Below are 19,878 nucleotides of genomic sequence, written 5' to 3'. Positions count from 1 at the left end.
AACAACGACTTTATGAAATTCGTAGGCAAATGGTTGGAACTGGAAAATATCATCCTGAGTGAGCTAACCCAATCACAGAAAGACATACATGGTATGCACTCATTGATAAGTGGCTATTAGCCCAAATGCTTGAATTACCCTAGATCCCTAGAACAAACGAAACTCAAGACGGATGATCAAAATGTGAATGCTTCACTCCTTCTTTAAATGAGGAAAAAGAATACCCTTGGCAGGGAAGGGAGAGGCAAAGATTAAAACAGAGACTGAAGGAACACCCATTCAGAGCCTGCCCCACATGTGGCCCATACATATACAGCCACCCAATTAGACAAGATGGATGAAGCAAAGAAGTGCAGACCGACAGGAGCCGGATGTAGATCGCTCCTGAGAGACACAGCCAGAATACAGCAAATATAGAGGCGAATGCCAGCAGCAAACCACTGAACTGAGAATAGGTCCCCTATTGAAGGAATCAGAGAAAGAACTGGAAGAGCTTGAAGGGGCTCGAGACCCCAAAAGTACAACAATGCCAAGCAACCAGAGCTTCCAGGGACTAAGCCACTACCTAAAGACTATACATGGACTGACCCTGGACTCTGACCCCATAGGTAGCAATGAATATCCTAGTAAGAGCACCAGTGGAAGGGGAAGCCCTGGGTCCTGCTAAGACTGAACCCCCAGTGAACTAGTCTATGGGGGGAGGGCGGCAATGGGGGGAGGGTTGGGAGGGGAACACCCATAAGGAAGGGGAGGGGGGAGGGGGATGTTTGCCCGGAAACCGGGAAAGGGAATAACACTCGAAATGTATATAAGAAATACTCAAGTTAATAAAAAAAAAAAATTAACTTGGGTATTTCTTATTTACATTTCGATTGTTATTCCCTTTTCCGGTTTCTGGGCCAACATCCTCCTAACCTGTCCCCCTCCCCTTCTATTTGGGTGTTCCCCTCCCCATCCTCCCCCCATTACCGCCCTCACCCCAACAATCACATTCACTGGGGGTTCAGTCTTGGCAGGACCAAGGGCTTCCCCTTCCACTGGTGCTCTTACTAGGCTATTCATTGCTACCTGAGGTCAGAGTCCAGGGTCAGTCCATGTATAGTCTTTAGGTAGTGGCTTAGTCCCTGGAAGTTCTGGTTGCTTGGCATTGTTGTTCATATGGGGTCTCGAGCCCCTTCAAGCTCTTCCAGTCCTTTCTCTGATTCCTTCAACAGGGGTCCCTTTCTCAGTTCAGTGGTTTGCTGCTGGCATTCACCTATGTATTTGCTATATTCTGGGTGTGTCTCTCAGGAGATATCTATATCCGGTTCCTGTCAGCCTGCATCACCCTAACTCTTAAGGATTTTCTTTCCCTGTTGATAAGTAGAAGTAGATGATGCCAGTTAATTCCTCATCAAACATTTAAACGGGATGCGTTTTAAAAGCTAATATAGACATTAACAAAAGAGAATTATCATTGTAGTAATTATAGCCTCCATACTCTCCTAATTTACGTTAGCACTTGTTTCCCTACCTTAGTTTGGCTTCCTGATTCTTAATCTTTGGAATTATAGCTTATGTTTGTTCTTTTCTTTTCACTGCTGATCTTGAGAAAGAATGTATTTATCCCAAGTGCCAAGAACAGAGCCTGCCAATAACTGCCTATTAGAGAGGCACTCATCTAAAGCTACACTTCGGCTGATGTGACTTTTACTATTTGATGCAAGAACACAAGCAGCGGGATTATTATGTAGTGGTGGAGTTTTATTAGGTCCGTTTTTTATAGGACTTTTCCTTACACGGTCACCTGTGATAGACTCCATCTATACCACACGGTAAATTATGTTGTAGACAGATTATTTGGGGCCTCCTCTGGTTGTTCTGCTATGATGCTTTCCACAGATACTTTTGATATTTTGATAAGTAACAGGCATGGCTCCTCCCTAGTCCTCGAGTGTAGAGATTGTTTTTATTGTGTACTTACTTTTAGAAATATTTCATTGATTTTTTGATAAACATTCACTTCTTACCAAAGATTAATTGATTTTGGAATCACTGATAAATGTAGGTAATTTTCCAAAATGATGTGTACCTTTGTTCAATAAAAAGTACCTACTTCAATATTATGCTGTTCATTGTGTGAGTTACATTTTTTAAATTAAATCTTCTATTTTGTAGCTTAGATCTTAGGTAAGTCATAATAAAAAAAATCTAAATATAGTTTCCACAGTACAAATGAAAGGGGTCAGTGTTAAGGCTTTTCCTGCCAAGCCTAGTGACTAGGATTCTGTGTGTGGTAACCACTTGCTGGAAGAGATAGCACATATCTACGAGTTGTTCTCTGACTTCCACACATGTGACATTGCACATCTGTCCTATACACACATCTGTCCTACACACACACACTCACACACTCACACACTCTCACAATACACCCACAGACTGCATGCATAGCTTACAAAAAACATAAATAAACATTTAAAAACTTAAAAATATTTTTTTGCAGCACAATATTTACATATTCATTTCTCTATCACTAAAATGAAGAAATTACATTGGTATTGCTTTTTATACATATATCATGCTATTAATTGAAAGCATTCCAACAAAATAACCACAAATAACTTTCCCACAGATGATGCTTATTTCTAAATTAACGTTGTGATAGAGAAGGGATTAAAAATAATTTTCAGAGTAGGAAGTCTTCCTCAGAGAGAAGCCCCTTAATCAGTTACCCAATATCAAGTAGTTAACCCTGAAATTATAAAAAAAACAAATAATATTATATAGCCTGCAAGGGTTGTATTTATATAATTTAGAATATATAATAGCATTATTTTATATATGATATAATATATAGTATTGGAGGAATAGAGACCATGAATTTGAGAAAGAACAAGGCACAAGAAACAACATAGGAAGGGTTGGAGGAAGAAAAGGAAAGAAATTAAGGAAATGATATAATATATTATAATTTTAAAACATGCTTTTCAGAATGACAACCTCCAATTAGCAAATGTAATAAAATAATTTACTTTCGGAGTTTTATTTTGATAATTTTGTTCCATTTTAAACTGTTACATAACAGAGTCTGATTTTTATCTTTACAGACTAAAAATGTTCAAAGGTAAAATCTTTCTGAATTTTCTGGAGAGACTTTTGCACCCTGCTTCCCTGAGCTGACTATATGTTCTCCTTACCATTCTGCAGACTGATTATTCAGTGATCCACAATTAGAGTCAAACTGAGAGGTCAAGGGCTTGGCCTTGGGTAATGTGCTGGAACCAGGAGAGTGGTGATCAGCTATGGAAGACAAACAAATGATTAGTCAGGAGCTTCTTGTTGCCTTTTTCCCATTCAAAGACTAATTTTGAGTTTGAATGCTGATACTAAGAATTTCTCAGAAGCTGAAGAGATGGCTCAGCAGTTAAGAGCACTTCCAGAGGTCCTGAGTTCAATTCCCAGCAGCCACATGGTGGCTCAAAACCATCTGTAATGGGTTCTAATCTGATCTAATCCGATGCCCTCTTCTACTGTGTCTGAAGACAGCTAGAGTGTACTCATACACATAAAATACAATGAACTTTTTTTTCTAAAAATTTCTGCTAGTAGCTGATTTTTCTTACTTAGAGCCAAAAGCTTGACTGGGAACTACCTAAATAGATTACTACATCCACAGTAATGCATAGCTATGGGTCAGGGCAGCCCTCTACAGCAAGTCAAATATACCCATCATCAACCATAACTAGAGTACCTGAGTTCTAGGTCACCCCCAACATTAATTCTAATTTTGAGACAATAAGAAAACATTATGTGAAATAAATCACACTTCTTAATAAGAATTCATGATTTAAACAGGATCCAACCATGATTACCACGGCCCTCTTTAAGAGAACATGACATTGACAGATTTCCTTGTGATGGATAAGTCAGTCAATCTACACTGCCTTTTATGATGTCATTTTGCCCAAATAGAATTATTTTCATTTTTAATCTCTTTACCAATCCAATGAAATTGGTGGCTCAGGGGAAGCATGGGAAGAAAGCTCTGGGGTCAATAATCTGTGGGGTGGATTCATCATTGGAGGTTTTAACATTCCATAATATAACTGACTCTAGTATTCCAAGGGCCATCACCAATGGACAAGAAAGAATAACTTAGTATTCCTACAGCAGGGCCTAATGCATACAAACTGTGCAAGCCACCTCCATAATAGTCTACTAACTATTACTATTTGAGTTTTACAATGCTTAATAAACTCTCCATCTCTCACTCTGACTTTGCTCAAATGATTTACTGTATATTTTAAACTACATGAATAATGATGACTATCTAAATATGAGTATGAGTTTATAGAAAAGTATGACTTAGGGGTAAAGGCAATCCTTGCAGCATACTACTAGGACTTCTGCCCCATCCCCTGCATCCATGCAAAAAATAATGGGTATGGTGACATGCAGTTATAATCTCAATGTTATTAGACTTTAGTCAAGAGTTCACTAGCCAGTCTTCTTCATCAGTGAGCCAGATCTCATTGAGAGAGCTTCTCTCAAACAACAAGGTGAGTGGATCCTGTGGAAATGCATAAGAGGTTGACATTCCTATACACACACACACACACAGAGAGAGAGAGAGAGAGAGAGAGAGAGAGAGAGAGAGAGAGAGAGAGACTCACAGAGACATGTGTGTCTGTGTGTGTGTGTGTCTACATACATGTCTTAGTCAGTGTTCTATTGTAAAGAGACATCATAATCAACTCTTATAAAGGAAAGCATTTGATTAGGGAGGGCTTGCTTATAGTTTCAGAGGTTTAGTCCAATATTATCATATTGGGGAACATGACAGTACATTGGAGGCAGACATGGCAGCAGAGATCTCTAGATCAATCCAAAGGCAGACACAAGAGAGAGAGAGCAACTGGGGCTGGCTTGTGACTTTGAAACCTCAAAGGCTATCCCTGGTGACATACTTCCTCAAACAGGGGCTTTCCTCCTAATAGTCCCACTATCTGATGACTAAGCTTCAAATCTATGAGCCCATGGGGGTTATTCCTATTCTAACCATCCCATTCCACTCTCTGGCCCTGCAGTGGCTTGTAGCCATAATGCAAAGCTGTTTTTAATTCGACTATGAAAGTTCCCAAAGTCAATAATCTCAACATTGTTTAAAAGTCCAAAAGTTCGAAGTCTCTTCGGAGACTCACGTCAATCTCTTACCTGCAATCCCAGTAAAACCAAAATCAGAAAGCAGATCAGATAATTCCAACATACAATGACACAGAATATACACTATCATTCCAAAATAGAGGGGAGTAAAAAAAATAATGGATCAAAACAAGATCTAAAACTTGCAAGGCAAACTCCAAGTTCTGTATCTACATGCCTGATGTCAGATCTCCAACTCTTTTCACCTTTGTTGACTGCAACGCGCTCCTCTTCCTTGGGTTGGTTCCACGTCCTATTGGCAGCTTTCTTTGGCAGGTATCTGGTGACTCTGGCATCTGTGATATCTCTGAATCTCCAAGGCAATCTAGGCTTCCGCTTCACAGCCTCACACAAAGGTGTCTCTAGATCTCCATGAAGGGAAACCACTGACACATGTCTGACCTCAGCAACTTTCCTTAGGCATGGAGGAAGATTCCATAACCCCTTTTTCTTGCATCCTTGTCCAAATCCGGAACTTTGCGGTCAATTATGGAAGTTACGCAGCTTGCTTGGACTGGAACATGGTCCCCTTGTTCAAATACATTTTCACCAGCTAATAGTCTCTGTTTTATTTTTTTTTATATTAAGCATCTTCCAAAACAGAAGAACTCAAAGATATAGAGCCGTCAAGTGTTCCTGTCTTTGATGGAACTGTGTTTGCATTTTTTTACTTATACATTATGCTTGTTGCCATTGTCACTGACAAATCTAACATTTCCCAGATTAAGATCTGTGTCTTCAGGTTTTACCTCCTGACATATTGTTGCTATTAGTGTCTGAAGTGTTCGAATCGAAGACTGTGTGGAAAGCTATACAGATACTTACAGTACCGTAACGCATGAGAATAATATCAAAGGCAATTAAAGTATAAAGGATGTAAAAGAGGATTGGGTAGTTTGAGTTTCGAGTATAACTGGAGAATTGGGTAGGTAGATATAGGAAAACAAGTGTTATGGTCCGTATTAACCAAAATAAGTTGTATGAAGAAGCCTTACAGAAATCTATTAGCTTGTAAGCTAATTAAAAATTGTAACACAGTTTTAAAGGGGTTTTAATATAACTATCCTGCAGGGATAGACAATAGTCCTCCAAGATTATGTGAACCATAATGAAAATCTCAGTACCATGCACTTTCTTATGAGTTACTAATCAGAAGCACCAAATCAACACAGATTATTGTCACTGCTCTATTATCATCAAAACTAGATGGTAACCCAAGATATCAGTCAGTTTCCATGCAGGACATGGAGAAATTAACCTTGACTGATCAGAAGTCTCCCTTACTGGATAAGCCATATGATGCCAAAAGGTGCTACATAGGCTGTTGAGTAAGAAAGGACATCTATAGTTTGACCTAGTGCTGGCTTTCGTGTACTATGTTACTGACTTGTCTAGCAAGATTTACCCACTGACACAATAGTGTAATGATGGTCATAGAGATAGGCAAACAGTTTCAAAATTATATCTAGTCAAAATCCAAGTATACGTGTGCATGCTCATCTGTTAATCTTATACAGTCACCTCTCATCTAAGGTTCAAGGAACAACTTGAAATAGTGTAAAATGTAGTCCAGTAACCTTTGGGCATAATGTGGCTGCTATGCATATCTGTTCATAGCAATTGAGGTTACCTGCACAAGGACTGCACAATATTAACACAGTCATAATTCCCCCTCCCTCCAAAGCCCCATTCCTGGGAGAAGAACTATAGAGAATGGGTAGTTGCTGAATAAGAAAGATTCACTCTCCTTTGGGAGGATGCTTCTAGTAGGTTGTCTATAACCAAGTATATGGCCTTACTGTATGAACATATGAGCAATGAGAAACACTAATTTGCCTTAAACAATCATCATTAACAACAACAACAATAATAATAGTAACCAAAAAAAACCCCACACAATGGCATAAATTTGGGGAAAAGTCTGGGTAGGAGGCACCAAGGAGAGTTAGAGAAAGGTAATGATGGATTGATACGATCAAAATATCATATAAATTTTCAAAAACTAATATTTTAAAAGTTCCAAGGGGAATAAAGGTAGATTTACTTTTCGGTTTGTAGAAAATGCATCCACGACAACAGAAACATCATTCCACCATTTTCCACTCATACTGCCTGAATTGTCTTATTTGAGTATGTAGGAATCCCATGGTCTAGGGTGGTGATGATAACACCAAGGGAAAATGGAGTAGGAGTTCACACTATAGCTTAGAGCTTAAGGTATCGTCTATCTCTATTGTTTTCAGTGAGAGTAGAAGAATAGCCATGGAGGAGACTCTGGGTAGTCACCTTAAAGAGCCGTTATGTGATAGCAAAAGTGCCTGTCTGTTAGGTCATCTGTTCAATGAGTGTGATGGAGGTTGCATATGTCTTGCACAAGTACACTTAATTTTTAATAGTTTATTATTTTTAAAATTTTCAGTTCTGCTTCTCTGCATTTTTATACATAATTATACCATCTGCCAATAGCAATGAGTTCACATTTCCCTCTCATGATTATACTTTTACTTCAGTCTCATATCTTACGTCTTTGATTAATTCATCCAGGATAGTCAGATAATGGTGATAATCACAAGCATTCGTTGTCACCTCATTTTAGTTGGATACACCTAAAAATGAAGCCAGTAGTGAACTGAATAGCAGATTGTCACCAGAGTACCATGTGTTAATTAAAGTTTATAGTTTATAGTATAACAAAAGGTAATTTTAAAAATAAAAAATAGCATAGATTATTCTAGAAAGTTTTTTTCAGAATTTATTAAAACCAACCTCTTTTTTCCTGGCTTCTTAGTAGAAACTAATGCACTAATTATATTTCTAACATTGAACAAACTCTTCAATGTACATGATTTTGAATACAAAATAGGCCAAACAGGCAACCTCCCCAGGAATATTAATTGCTAAACATGTTGTATACACACATTTCTAGCCTTTAAGATATTCATACTGAACCCCAATCCTAATCAGCAAGTTTCTCATCCCACTAAAGAGAACAAATTATAGCCCTTCCTACTGCCAGTAAACAGCAAACAGATTGCTTATTATACAGAAAGAGAAACAACAGATCCAGGACAGACCATGCAGATTATAGAGAAGACATTCACCACCTATAATAAGCAAATAGCAGCAGACGTGTTGCTGAGCACATTAAAGGAAGCCGGCAGACGTAGCATCCAAATGATGACTTGTTAACAAAAATCAAACTCTGAGCAATTATACTAGCAAGCAATTAGAAAAATCGACAAATAAAAGTAAAGATAGCACTACAAAGAGATGGCATGGATCGCGTTCGGTTTTGTGATCATTGTATTCTGGACCTGTCTGTGTTAATCAGTATTGTATCTAGCAATGGAGAGAAAACAGTAAGACACTAGGACTGGTGAGCTGTTGTTATGAGAAGCAATTCAATGATAGAAAGCAGACGGTGTTCTAATACTGTGCCGGAAGGGAAGATGTCTCCAGCTGAGAAGTCAGCAAGTAAATGAAAAGTTTTGCTGAAAGCGTATCCACACACCTTTCACTGTGCGTTAAAAGCATAATAAAGAATATTCACAAACAGGAAGAATTTTGATTATCCCTCAAACTCAACAGACAGAGATAATAACAGAAGGTGACATAATGTGCAGTTATTTCAGGTTACCATATACAACAGAATTCTAGAGAATATACAAGTAATAATTATTTGAGAAGAGCATCCTGCCGTGTAAAGAAGGCTGGAGTTAGTATCATGGAGCTAGTTTAGATATTTGTTATGTGATCATGGTGGTTTTGCTGAGACAATTTTTTTTCATCTGTCATTCAAAGATGATGCCTTGCACAAAATGTATTTGCACAACCTGAGGTAAGCTCAAAAGAAATGGCTTGGTGCCTTATTACTGATGTTAACCTGAGAAATAAAATAGTCAGAGTAATTAGTATTCAAATAGAAATGGAAACTAACACCAAGAGAAGAAAGTTGCATGTCTAGCACTCTACAGAACAAGAGTAATGTGAGAAACAAAATATATGGATAAAATGTGTAAAAACTCAACCCTGACATGCATGGTACTCATTATTAAGATTAGTTCCTTAGGATGGAGAAGAAAAAATGAATGCCAGAATTACAAGTATACTGTGTTTGTGTGTGTGTGTGTGTGTGTGTGTGTGTGTGTGTGTGTGTGTGTATGAGTTGGTGTTCAAGTTAAGGTATTATAAATCCTCCTATATTCAATTGTGAATCTGCCTTTCTCAAAGAATTCTGTTTTAGTTTCCATAAATCTATGGAATCCTCACAAGAAATAGCCGGTAAGGGACTCCACAGTTTTGGATATCAGCCTGAGCTGCTGTTATTAACTCTATGTGTACAATTAACTGGGTCACAGTGACTCCAGGGTAAGCATTATTTCTGGTGTTCCTGCACGACTGTTTCAGGAGGATACAAATATATCATTAGGGGAACATGTCTATACTGCTAAGCCCCATTCTATCTATTGAGGATCTAATAAAACAAAAAGTAAAACAGAGAACCATTTGGCATTTATTTTTTACCTGCATCTCTACTCAAGCTGGATTGTCTCGGCTCACCCTTTGTTGCCCTTGAACGAGGTTCCTCATGGTTCTCAGGTTTCATGTGCTAAATGGACTCATCCATCAGCTTTGATGGTTCCCAGCTTATAGATACCAGATTTTCAGACGTTTCAGCATCTGTGTCACATGACACAACTCACTGTAACACTGTAACAAAGACACATGCATACACACACACACACACACACACACACACACACACACACACACACACACACCACAGGTATATCCACTCACAAAATCGTACACAGCTAAATACATTTTTTGTTAAACATCAGATCACATGGAAAAATTAGTGGGATAAGATTCTGTCTCCTGGTGACATCACAACCATCGTTGTATAAGCGAGAATATTCTGATGTTCTCCAAGCTACAAATTATAAACAGAATGTAGTGCTGTTGTTACACAATGCCTGACAGCATGGGGAAATAATGCTGGATGCTTCTTTAAGATCCATAGCAATGCTGTGGGCAACCTATATAAGCTAAATATCCAATAGAATATATACTGTGTCTGGGAATCCTCCCAAGCAGACTGTGTATATCTGTTTGCTCTCTGCATGCGATTAAGAAGGTGTGGAGACATCAAATGGTTTTCTCCGTTGCTGTCCATCTGGTCTTCAGAGACGTGGTACTACTGAACCAGAAGGCAAGGTTGTTTCAGCTAGATCTGCATGCCAACAAGCTTGCAGAGTAGCCTGTCTTTACTCCACCAGCTCTGGGGTTTTCAGTCAAGTCTGGTGACATGTAGGTGCTATGGATCTGTACCGGGGTCCTCTTCATGCAGAGCAGGAACTTTACCCACTAAGCCATCTCCCAAGCCTGACTCTGTGCCTGTATTATGGTTATGCCACATTACACATATTTGCTCTATTTAGTTCCTGAGACTCCTTTCCTGTGACTCTGGGTTCTCCGACAGTGGGTTGTCTCATCAGCATTATATAATTTAGGATCAATCACAGTATACAGAGCTGTGGGATTATTGCGGGGGTTTTCACACTCTTTCAAGGTCCTATCTGCATAACCTGAAGTATATTAATTTTAGTAGGCATATCATGTCTTATTAGAGGGTTATTTTGACTATAAAACTTTAAAGGTATTTGTAATTTGATTTTAAATTTTGACTATGAGCCAAATGTTTTAATATCCATCTAATGTTTCCACAGTCTTAGCCTCAAAATACATACCTGGGAATTCTTCCAGAATTAAATAATCTAAATAAGCTACAAATTGTTTTAAGCGGTCATGAAATTTTAACAATTAATGACATTAGAACCATGTTCCATTTGCAATCTGTTAAATACTGACTTTAAAACTCATTTCAGGGCTATTTCGTTTTATGTTTTGCATACAATGTTTTTCCTTCCTTTTCCCTCAGTTCTTAAATATTGACAATGGTCTTTGAAGAGCTCAAAGTTGTAAACACTGGGCTTATGGAATAACACAGATTTACCTGTCTGGATGCTTATGGAAAATAAATAGTATTTGCCATTTGGAGATTTATATATACCATAGTGTGGAGCTTAATGGTAGGTGTTAATGGTGCAGTTTTATTTCATTGATGGCATGTAGAAACTTAATAACAGTCACAATGGTTGCAAGCAGGAAGAGTGGCATCTCTGGAATAGGAGGTGAAAGGGCCTTTTGTAAATAGGACAGAGCAAAGCCAATTCACTGTAAAGTGTAAGACAGGGCCACGGATCTGAAATCAGAGGTGCAAACAGCAGAAGACACCCTTAGAACCTTAACTTGAGAAGTTAGACCTCATACACAATGGTAAAAATAGACCGAGTTTGGTTTTTTTTTTTTTCATTGTAGTTAACAGAGGACCTTGAAGGATATCTCAGGAACTTCAGATTCATCTCATGTCCTCTCCTCTAGGAAGTTGCCTTGACAAAGTCTGCTTTCCAAACTTGATATAAATTGATATAAATGTTGTAATAGAAAAATGATATTGAGTACAGGGTAGAGCCTTATTTCTCAGAGGTATTATGGCAGCCAAAAGAAATGGAAGTGGTAAAAGGGAGGTATTGGAGCAGTGGGTGAGAGAGAAGGAAGGGATTTTCCATGGATGATGAAGACCTGCAAGTCAACAGCTGGATGGGGCTTTATGGTGGTTTCTCATATTTATTTAGTTTTTACTGTGCTGAGGTCAGTGAGTTAATCATTAAAAGACCTTTGCAGCCCAACAATTGACAAGTGGGACTTTCTAAACTAAAAAGCTTCTGCACCGCTGAAGAAAAGTAGTTGGCAAAGAGAAAGCCCATAGAATAAGAGAATATTTGCCAGCTATACATCTGATGGAGGATTAATATCTAGAATATATAAAGAACCCAAAATACAAAAAATAATCATAAAATCAAATGACTCATCAAAAATGCCAAGGACCTTCACAAAGAGTTCTAAAAAGAAGAAACCAATACCTAAGAAATGTCTCAGAAATATTTATCATTTATCTTCTGTAGCCATTAGGTAATTGCAAATCAAACAGCTTGGAGGTTTTTAACATATCCCAAAGTGGGGGGAAAATCAATAATGTAACCAACAATTTTTGGGAAGGTTGTAGGGGATAGGGGAATCTCGTTTACTGTTAAAGAAATACCAAAGCGGTCCAGCCAAGAAATGATTGTGTATATTACTTTAAAAGCTAAAAATAAATCTTTCATATGATCAATTCATACCACTCTTTAGCCTATGTCCAAAGGACTTGACATCCTCTGCCACAGATAATTGGTCAGCCATATTCATTACTGCTCTAGTCAGAATAGCTATGAAATGGAAGTATTGTAAATGTCCTTCAACTGACAGATGAATAAAGAAATGTAGTACATATGAGCAATGGAATATTATTTAACCATAAAAAATGAAGCTATGAAAATTTCAGATAAATGCAGGCAACTACAAAAGATAATATTTGATTGCAATAATCTGGTCCCCGAAATAAAAACACTGCACACTTTCTCTCATCAGAGATGTATTCCTTCAAATCTTCAGATGTGAGTGGATAGCATGTAGTAACTACAAAAACAAGAAAAACAAAAATGACCATTTTCTAAAAATGGGGTTGTAGAAGCAATAGAGACGGGAATAACAAGGTAATACACATAAGGGAGTATATAAATATAGTTACATATCTAGTTTAAATGGAAATTTCCCATCTGGGCAGACAATGCTCACTCTAAGTGCCAAAGACCAACCAACAAAATACTGAACATAAATCATGAGGATCCTTATTGTGGGTTGTTGGTCAGGATTGTCCAAGAGACTCCCAAAACATTATATCCTGTTACTATTTCCTTTGGTTGCCCCACATTGTTTATTCAGTGCCAAATGGTCAGAAATACTCAACACACACACACACACACACACACACACACACACACACACACACACACACACGCACACACCATTAAAGATACTGATTGGATTCTAATTACATATTTAGATATAAAAAAAGGACGACATGAATTTTTAAAAGTACAAGAAGTGCAGAGGGATATAAGGGAAATTACCCTTGGCAGGGAAGAGAGAGGCAAAGATTAAAACAGAGACTGAAGGAACACCCATTCAGAGTCTGCCCCACATGTGGCCCATGCATATACAGCCATCCAATTAGACAAGATGGATGAAGCAAAGAAGTGCAGACCGACAGGAGCCGGATGTAGATCGCTCCTGAGAGACACAGCCAGAATACAGCAAATACAGAGGCGAATACCAGCAGCAAACCACTGAACTGAGAATAGGACCCCCGTTGAAGGAATCAGAGAAAGAACTGGAAGAGCTTGAAGGGGCTCGAGACCCCATATGTACAACAATGCCAAGCAACCAGAGCTTCCAGGGACTAAGCCACTACCTAAAGACTATACATGGACTGACCCTGGACTCTGACCTCATAGGTAGCAATGAATATCCTAGTAAGAGCACCAGTGGAAGGGGAAGCCCTGGGTCCTGCTAAGACTGAACCCCCAGTGAACTAGACTGTTGGGGGAAGGGGGACAATGGGGGGAGGGTGGGGAGGGGAACACCGATAAGAAAGGGGAGGGGGGAGGGGGATGTTTGCCCAGAAACTGGGAAAGGGAATAACACTCGAAATGTATATAAGAAATACTCAAGTTAATAAAAAAAATAAATTACAATATCAAGATATAAAATAAAATAAAAGGGCTTTGTGGTTTCTGACCTGTAGGTCCTAGTTCACTTATTACCAAGTACATATTCTTTATCCAAATCTACACACTTAACTCTAGACAAACTAGGAATACTGCAGAAGAATTTTAAACCCTTGGTTAGCATAGATTTTAAATTCTACCAAACTTCTGAGCCTTCTGCATTACTAGATGCATGCATAAACCCACACGTATTCCCTTTTTAGAAGCAGGTCAGCTATATGACCCAGGCTGGCTTCAACCTTCCTACCTGAGGCTGAGTGCTGTGATTACAGTGGTCTCCCACCACACCCATCTCAACTGAGATGGTCCTTCAAGAAAGGACAGTTTATTACTGTTCAAGTTGAAGACCCAAAATGCAAGACCTGAAATAAAGGCTTTAGTAAACACTGATTTATAATAGAGAAACTAAAACGTCTTAATGCCTCGTAGCTATAGCTGAACCACACTGAATAGCCAAGTCTTAATTATGCTTGTATTTTCATGAATTATTCAACTTTCTCTTAAAATGTGTTGGGTGTAGACTTACCCACCATCTGTTGGTATAAAGTTAATAGTTGTATAAAGTGCATTTCTCTTGGCAACACTGCTTTTGAGAATTTCAGGCCTTATCTGCTGTTGTTTAGATATGGTTTGTCCCTACCAGAACACATTCCAAAATTTGATTTCCCATATGGTAGTCCTGCGAGGTGCTGGGATTTTTAAGGAGCAATTAGTTGAAAAGTATATCTACCTTCATATAGTGGTTAACATAGACCCCACAGTGTAGGTGATCTGCCATAACTGAGGGTTGTTATAAACCAAGTACAGCTTCTCTGGTTCATTCTTACTCTCTCTACCTTAGCACATGATCCTTTCTCTGTACTTCTCACCACACTTCAGTTTCCCCACTGTGAATGAAACTGTACAGAGCCCTGAGCACAGTTGGCCGTTTACAAAAAGCACAAGCTAAAATAAACTTCTTTTCTTTAGAGATTGTGCAGCATTGTGGCCTTTCTTATAGCCATAGAAACTAGTCTAAGACAACATCCATGTCTAGCTGCTTTCTTCCACTAAGAACTTTTGTGGGATAGAAAAAAAGGGAAGTCTTATTTTATAACTGGTATATTTTTGAAAAATATGATCAGTAGGAGAGTAAAAGAAAAAGACCATGATTTCTAAAGCATTAAAGAGGAAGATTAGAAGCTAATATACATATTTACTATCTACTCATACCTATATCTCTCCAAAAAAAGCATTGCTTTCCAACAATCATTATCAAATTCACAATCCCAATAATTTTCAACTCAGAACCTAAAAATGAATTCCACAAGTAATACAAGAGTGGTCTTGATAATTTCAGATACTTTACTTTAATTTGATGTAGCTGACACTCAATATCAATCAAAATATAAGGAAAATTTATTTTATTGGTCAAGCATATATTTGAAATTTATTATGTGCTAACAACTATATTCGTTAGTTTTTTATTGTTTTGATAAAACACCATGACCAAGGCAAATTATAGAAGGAAGGGTTTACTTGGGACTTACCATTCGAGAGGGACAACAGGTCATCAGTATCATAGTGGATGAACAATGCAATAGGCAGCCATTACAAATAGAGTTGGAAAATGAGAGTTAAGCGCTCACATTCTCCAGACTTCAGGAAAGCAGGAAAACAAGATTAAGTTGAAAAATGGTCAGCAACTTTTTAAAAACTCAAAGCTCATTACCAGTGACATACTTTCTCCAGAGAAAAAGCCTTCTCAGATAATACTAACTAGGGACCAAGTATTCAAATGTCTGAGATTGTGGGGGACATCTCATTCAATTCTGCTTCCTTTCCTTCCCCTCCAATATGTGCATGGTTATATCAATATATTTGCTCCAATCCCAAAAGTCCCCACATTCTTTAAGGCTCAATGCAGTTTAAAAGTCCAGTTTCCTGGGACACAAGGCAAACTATTGATTGTAACCAACCATGAGTTTAAAAATTGTATTATATACTTATAACATATAATGGTAAAGAGTATATATTATCATTGCAAAATGAAATAATAGAGGCAGAATAAAAACATCTGGACCTGTTCTCTCGGTCCCATATTGAACTCGAGTTGGAAGAGGCGAGTCTGGTCTCAAAATGGAGGGCCACGATCCAAAGGAACCAGAGCAGCTGAGGAAGCTGTTTATTGGTTGTTTGAGCTTTGAAACCACAGATGATAGCTTAAGAGAACATTTTGAGAAATGGGGCACACTTAAGACTGTGTGGTAATGAGAGATCTTCAAATAAAACGTTCCAGAAGCTTTGGTTTTGTGTCGACCTACTCTTGTGTCAAAGAAGTGGATGCTGCAATGTGTGCTCGGCCACACAAGGTTGATGGACATGTGGTGGAACCAAAGAGAGCTGTTTCTAGAGAGGATTCTGTAAAGCCTGGTGCCCATTTAACGGTGAAGAAGATTTTTGTTGGTGGCATTAAAGAGGATACAGAAGAATATAATCTGAGAGACTACTTTGAAAAATATGGCAAGATTGAAATCATAGAAGTTATGGAAGACAGGCAGAGTGGGAAAAAGAGAGGATTTGCTTTTGTAACTTTTGATGATCATGACACAGTTGATAAAATTGTTCAGAAATATCACACTATTAACGGGCATAATTATGAAGTGAAAAAGGCCGTTTCTAAACAAGAGATGCAGTCTGCTGGATCACAGAGAGGTCGTTGAGGTGGATCTGGCAACTTTATGGGACGTGGAGGAAACTTTGGTGGTGGCGGGGGAAACTTTGGTCATGGAGGAAACTGTGGTGGAAGAGGAGGCTATGGTGGTGGAGGTGGTGGCAGCAGAGCAGTTATGGAGGTGGTGATGGTGGATATAATGGATTTGGAGGTGATGGTGGCAACTATGGAGGTGGTTTTGGTTACAGTAGTAGAGGAGGTTATGGAGGTGGTGGACCAGGATATGGATATGGTGATGGAGGAGGAGGATATGATGGTTACAATGAAGGAGGAAATTACGGTGGAGGTAACTATGGTGGTGGTGGGAACTATAATGACTTTGGAAATTATAGTGGACAGCAACAATCTAATTATGGACCCATGAAGGGGGCAGTTTTGGTGGAAGAAGCTCAGGCAGTCCCTATGGTGGTGGCTATGGATCTGGAGGTGGAAGTGGTGGATACAGTAACAGAAGGTTTTAAAATAAAACAAACGAACGGCTACGGTTCTCAGCAGGGAGAGAACGAGAAATTGTCAGGAAAGCTGCAGGTTACTTTGAGACGGCCGTCCTAAATGCATTAGAGGAACTGTAAAGATCTGCCACAGAAGGAAAAGTTACTGCAGCTTAAACAGGAAGCCCTTCTTGTTCAGGACTGTCATAGTCAGTTTGCAAAAGTACAGCTATTGATTAATGCAATGTAGTGTCAATTAGATGCATATTCCTGAGGTCTTTTGTCTGTTGTAGCTTTGTCTTTGTCTTTTTCTTTTCATTATGTCAGGTGTATTACCCTGTAAATTGTGGTGGTGGTACCATGAGTAAAAAAATTAAGGAATTTTTAACTTTTCAAAAGAAAGAAAAATCTGGACCTAAGCGAGACCAAAATCCAACAGAGCAAACACCAAACTCTCAAGATTCATGTATGTCGTCAAAGGACTTGGACGGCTCTTCCCCTACAGTCTTGCTGCCTGCATGTTTCTTGGGCTGGTTCCACTCCCTGTGTGCAATATTCTTTGCCAGATATGCATGGCTCTGGCATCTCCAACATATTTCCGTACTCACCACACTACAGGCTTCACTTTCACAGTTTCACCTACTGGCCTCTCAGGGACTTGATGCAGGGACTCCCCTTCTACATAGTAGAAACGGGGACTCTTTGAGAGCACAGGGAGGGGTAGGGTGTGTAGTCTATGACTAGTTCACTTTTAAACTAGTCATGACTCTAAAGTCATCACCAAGTGGAGACCACTTCCATGTTTATCGAGCATCTTGAGGTTGATCTCGGCTGCCTTGAATCTCAGTTGCAGCAGCTTCTTTTTGTTAATTCTGGTCGCCAAAAATTCCTAATCTATTTTTTTTTTCACAAACTGGAAGGTAGCTGGGTGACAACCTTGAGGCCACTATTCCCTATATTCCAGTGTAGAGTAATCCTCCCATTAATTTCTTTATCATTTTTCAGCACAAGTCTTGGCTATGACACACAGCCCAGTTCCCTGGTACTCTGTTGTTATTGGTGTTGTTCAAACTGTAAAGCTTGTAATTTCTCTCTACCTTATTTGTGCTTTTTCCTTATAGATCTGTCTAAGAGTGATTACTGATAACTATGTAACAGAGTCAAATCTCTTCCATTAAATAATTTAGTCCATTAATTTTCAATTTTTCTCAGGTAAAACTGCTAAAGTAAGGTCAAACAGCAGCTACATTCTTATCAAAAATTACATTATTACAGGAAGGACTCCTAGACTATTTGCAATTTCCCCGCTCTGAGCCTTCATGATTCATGCTCTCTAAGGACCATCTTTCGAGATCCTAACAGAACAGTCAGTTAACTACAACCTAGAGTGTTCAGGCACTGTTCTACTTTAAAGTCTCAAAACTCCCCACCTTCTTCTGAAACAACAATGGAATAGGACCTCCCACAGCATTAGCCCAACCTGGTATCAACTTCTGCATTACTTTATTTGCTGTTACTATGGTAAAACATCATGACTGGCGAACTCATAACAGAAAGGGTTGTTTGGGGCTTTAATTCCAGCAGGATAAGGTTTTAGCACCATCACAGTAGGAAAGCAAGCTGGCTTTGGAAATAGAGCTGGAAACTTAGAACTGACAGCTCACATTGTTAACTACACACAGAGAGTCAACTAGGAGAAGTGAGATGGTTTTGAAACCTGAATTTCTGCCTCCACTGACAAACTTCCTAGCAACCCCATCACTCCTTAACCTCCCACAGTGTTACCAACACATATTCAAATGTCTGACCCATGGGATAGGGTGCGTGCCATTCAAACCACCACACTTGCTGTCTGTGCTAGGCTTCAGTGAACTAAATCAAATATGGTTGATGGTCATACAGTTTTCATATATTTAGAAGAGACAGACAAAACAAAATGAAAGAAAACACCCACAAATAATCACACTATGAGTTGCGTAGTTGCAAACTGACTGAAGAAAAGTTGTTCAAACTAAGGCTGTTATGATTGAAAAGTGAGGTAAATTCTTAGAAAATGAAGCAAAATCATTTAGTGTGAAGAATACCCCTAAAATATTTGATTGTAAAAATCACAGCATCAAGTAAAAAAAAAAAAAACCAGGAATGAAGTGCTAAATAACAGGTGTGTTATTACACTTGAGACATTTAAATAATAGTTAAGGGGGTAAGCCCTGTATGATAATAAATTACTTCTAAATCCTAGATGTTATTATGGGGTAAACAAATCATACCATTGTGATAAAGAGTACCAAGAAGAGATTCAAAATCAGATAAGATCATAAGCCAGGCCTTTAGAGGGGACATGTGTGTTGAGAATGAAATAGAAGAATGCAGCCATTTGAAGTGCTGTTGAAAGAACACAAGGGTATGGAGAACGGCCATGAAGCATGGGAATGCGGTCTACTTTATTAGTCCACAAAAGCAGAAACGGAGGTGGGGAAAGACAGAAAGATATAAATCACAGGCAGCTGACAAATAACCACAGTGTTGGAAGAAAGGACTCGAATAGTATTCTATGTGCAATGGCATGGAATAGGAAAAGTTAGAAATGAGTTGAGATTTAAATGGTTTCTCTGGGAAGTAAACATAGCATGGAGGAGTTATTGGTGGATACTTCTGCTCTCTTCCATGCAAGAAGGGATGGTGGGTTGTGGTAGAATACTGGCAGGGGACGGAAGAGAGGGCCTGATGTAAATGTTGAGGGAGAGAAGATTATAAGAATTCAACTATGGACCATTCTCAAATTGGGTCTAGGTGCGTACTGCTGGTGTTTACTGAG

At 38.7% G+C, this 19,878-nt stretch overlaps 1 pseudogene; it reads left to right on the top strand.

Annotated features, from left to right (window-relative positions):
• Window positions 1–15,983: 15,983 nt before the first annotated feature.
• Hnrnpa1-ps53 (heterogeneous nuclear ribonucleoprotein A1, pseudogene 53) lies at window positions 15,984–17,090 on the top strand (annotated as a pseudogene).
• The last annotated feature ends 2,788 nt before the right edge of the window (window positions 17,091–19,878 follow it).

Source organism: Rattus norvegicus, chromosome 4 (assembly GCF_021556685.1).
Source record: "Rattus norvegicus strain SHRSP/BbbUtx chromosome 4, alternate assembly SHRSP_T2T, whole genome shotgun sequence".
Taxonomy (NCBI): Eukaryota; Metazoa; Chordata; class Mammalia; order Rodentia; family Muridae; genus Rattus; species Rattus norvegicus.
This window is presented reverse-complemented; position numbering and strand designations above follow the sequence as displayed.